The sequence below is a fragment of the Fukomys damarensis genome, unplaced genomic scaffold (genome assembly GCF_012274545.1).
Source record: "Fukomys damarensis isolate Sample0158 unplaced genomic scaffold, DMR_v1.0_HiC HiC_scaffold_36, whole genome shotgun sequence".
Lineage (NCBI taxonomy): Eukaryota > Metazoa > Chordata > Mammalia > Rodentia > Bathyergidae > Fukomys > Fukomys damarensis.
Genome location: NW_022900948.1, coordinates 20670121 through 20674210, shown reverse-complemented (window position 1 = coordinate 20674210; position 4090 = coordinate 20670121).

Sequence of the window (4090 nt, the reverse complement as noted above, 5' to 3'; positions counted from 1 at the left end):
ATATAACAAATCAATCAAGAAAAACGCTGTCATTTCAAAACTATATCTATAACTTATCTATACATTTTAAAAGGTATATGTAATTAAATAACTAGTTCATTTTAATTTAATATTTCACTACGTGCCCTTCACGCTTTGCTTTCTAACAACCTACCTTTGCATACAGGTAAAAGCAGCCCTTCTCTATCTAAATGAACCACTTTCAGTTCTATAGCACAATTATTCTCTCTCATATACACCCATCCAAATGTATGCTCTAAGTACATACACCTTTCTTTTGTTTTTATCCATGTTTGTGTTTGCTCCTACTGTATACCCAATTATTTTCTGGTATATACTAAGTAGAAATTAATAGTTCATAGATGCATGTTTATATCTATTTCATTCACATTTACAAACATGTGTATCTATCCTTGTTCATACACACAACAAAACCCAGTCCTGTATCTTTCCCTCTTTTTATTTTGTCAATGTATTAAAGTCCTTAAAATTTATGTTGTAATTAGAGAGAATAAAATCAGTAAAGGGATAATATAGATTTTTATCCTTATATGGACATTTTAGCTAAAAAACTCAATTAGGCACATTTATATATAAATATAAATTCATTTCTACCAAGCATAGATGTGTATATTACATTTATATTTCAGTTTTCATTAGATATAAGTTTGTGTTACTATGACTATTTTTTAATTTTTTTTGCTTGTAATTGCTCTATTTTTATTTTTTTCCTCATTGAGTTTATTGGTACTTTTTAAGTATACAGTACAATTACATTCATTATTGGGATCTTGTACCTTTACATGACAGGTCTTGATTCTCATTTTTCCCCTTGTCCCTGCCCTCTATTCACCCCCTCCTCCTCTCTGTATTTACAAACATTTTATTTCCTTTTTTTCATTTCCTCATATCTTTTCTTTTCCCTTATTACCTTTGCCCTACCCTTCCCCCTTTTCCTACACCTTTAGCCCTTTTCTTCCTATTTCTTATTGTCAATTATCCATTAGGATCTTATGCACTATGGTTTATTCACACCAGAGAAGCTATTCAGTATTTACACATGTGTGACTTATTTATTTCACTTAGGAGTATATCCTCAATATGTATCCATTTTCCTATGAATGACTCTAATTTCTCATTCTTTATGGCTGAGTAGTATTCCATTTTATAGAAAAACCACATCTTCTTTATCCAGTCTCCAACTGATGGGCAAATGGTCTGTTTCCAAGTTTTAGCTATTACAAACTGTGCCGCTATAAACATAGGTGCTCACATATCTCTGTGATACAATTCTTTTAATTCTTTTGGAAAGATACCCAGCCTAGGGATGGCTGGGTCAAATGGAACCTCTAGTCCCAGCTCTCTGAGGTATCTACATATTGATTTCCATAGTGGTTGCACGAAGACTTTTTAATACTGTAAGAGTTACCTAGGTGGAATTGAAAGTCCTAACAAAAATAAAAATCTATTTATCTGTTATCCTGTATCTTTTGATTTTGTTCTTTCCAATTAAAAATATGGAAAAACTTGAATAAATTCAAAACATAAAATATATTATGAAGGTTAAAACAGGAGCCTGAATCTCAAACTAAGAAGAGATAAAAGTGGAGCTTAGGAGAAATAATTACTGTGGTCAGGTGTGGTCGCACATGCCTGTAATCCCAGTACTTGAGAGGCTGAAGCAGGAGAATTGTCCCAAATTTGAGGCCAGCATGTGCTACATAGTCAGTTCAAGGCCAGCCAGAAATACAAAAGACAGCCTGTCTTAAAAAAAAATAATGTGATTGGGAATTTTCTTGGTTGGAAAAATAAACAAAGGCATGGTATATATGCTTCCTTTTTAAAGGAAAATATTTTATTTTCCAATCAAATATCTGTCTTAACTTCATGATTTCATTCAAATTAACTTTCTTTGGATAAGGTAAATGTTATCTGTGAACTTTTTACATGTCTAGTAATGAATTATTCATACAAGTTATAGGTTATGCTATTCTTTCATACAATATCTATTATCCTAGTCCTAAAACTTATTAATTACCAATAAAACCATATTTCATATCATCAAAGAAAAAAACTAGTAAATGGTACTTAGAGATGAGCCTTTTATCCTTGTAAAGAAATATTTTACTATGATCAGAAATATTTCTGGTGATAGTTTCTGAAAAGTTGAAAAAACAATTCAGGTTTTCTCAGATTCTCTCTTTGCCCTGTGAGGTCAGGCATTCAGTGTGGAGCACTGAATAGCTTGCAGAAGACTGAGGGAAGTATTTAGCCTACTAATGTGTACCAAATAATAAAATGTGGGTTGGCCTGAAGAAACATGTGAGGTCTATACAAGATTCACTCCATGGAGTACTATGAAATATTTATAGCCAATTTTTTGTCTCCAGGCAAATACTTTTATTTCTCTCATGATCTTTTGTTTCTTTTGTCAGAGAATTCTTTCTGTTATATATTATTAAAATATTGCCTGAGTATTCTAATTTTTGGTTACATTATTTTTTTCTTTTTTGGGGGGTTGAGACAGGGTCTCACCATGTAGATGAGACTGACCTGGAACTCACTATGTACCCCAGGCTGGTCTCGAACTCACAGTGATCCTCCTGCCTCAGCCTCCAGAGTGTTGGGATTACAGGCATGTGCTATGCCCGGCTAGATGATTTTTTCTACTTTTTTAGTGCTTCAGTGTTTGCCATGAGGGTCTTATAGTAGAGTGGAAAAAGCACCAGTCAACAGGTTATTCTGTGTACTGTGTGGTCATATGGTGGGACATTAAAATGATACACAGAATTCAAAAGTGAAAGAAGAAACAGAATACAGAATTAGGCAAAGTCTATAACTCTAGGTGTAGGAAACGTAGAGAATATACCTGTTGTATGAAGCATTTGCTGATGCACAGAAATGTCTACTTGCATCTCTGATAGGCCATGAAGCAGAATGTAGCGCTATTAACGACTGAAGACAGAATCCAAGTGTAGAAAGCACCACGCAATTCAGGAAATGAAAATCCAGTCACTTCAAGGAATCCTATTAATATATATCAGATCTCAAACTTTTTCACTTCATAAAAACAAATATGATTACTTCATAGAATAACAGGAAAACTTGCTATAACTGCAGTTCAAAATAAACCAGAATGATTTTCTCCATATTTGGATAAGAGAAAAAAACTGATCAATCAGTGAATCAATTAATACATTTAAAACCATTTTAAAGGATTAAGATGGAAACATTGGGAACTAACAAGCAGGTGAGTTATTTCTCCTTAGAGAATAGAACAAAATTACTTAAATTACAAGGTACAAATATATGACATTTGTTTAACTTTGAATTTCTGATAAAATTATAATATTTGTTACATGTTTACTAAATCCATTGTTTTAAATGTTCAAATTTAAGAATGTGCCCTGCATTTTTACCTTGAAATCCTGGTAATCCTATTTTGACTACACCCGCATGTTAGGAGCTAACCTTGTAAGTAGCACCGGGCTTGAATATGTAAGAGACAATACCTAGAGAATCAGCTTTAGGGAGAAGAAGAAGGAAGCTAGAGGTTGGGACCCAAGCAGCACCAATGATCGTTTTGACCTAAATGTTGGGGTCTAAGCGAGGTTCCTTAGCCTACCACTTTTTACCACTGCATGGGGCAAATTTAATTACATAGAGCATTGCCATGTCAGCAGCCAGTAGCAGATTGTAATGTCTCATCTTCAGCATTCAATGAATGGCAAGTAATCTCTCATAAATTTTAAAAGCCTTAAAATTTGGAAGAAAAGCAGATTTAAAGTAAAATTAATTCCAGTTTAAAGTATAATTTTGGCCTTCTAATAATACTTATTTGATGCTGTCTGTACTTTATCATGAACATTGAAATTCATCTAAGAAATAAATTATGCCATGACAATAACTCATTATTAACATTTATTACTAGCAACGACCAGCTAAACTCCAAACACAGTCTAAGTAATGCATTCTGAGTTCTTCTGACCCCTATAGCAGTGAGTGCAGTTGTGATCCTCACTCAGACATCTTGGCTAGAGAAGACATAGGTATACACTCATATATATTGTTTCAGATTTTTTCTATATCA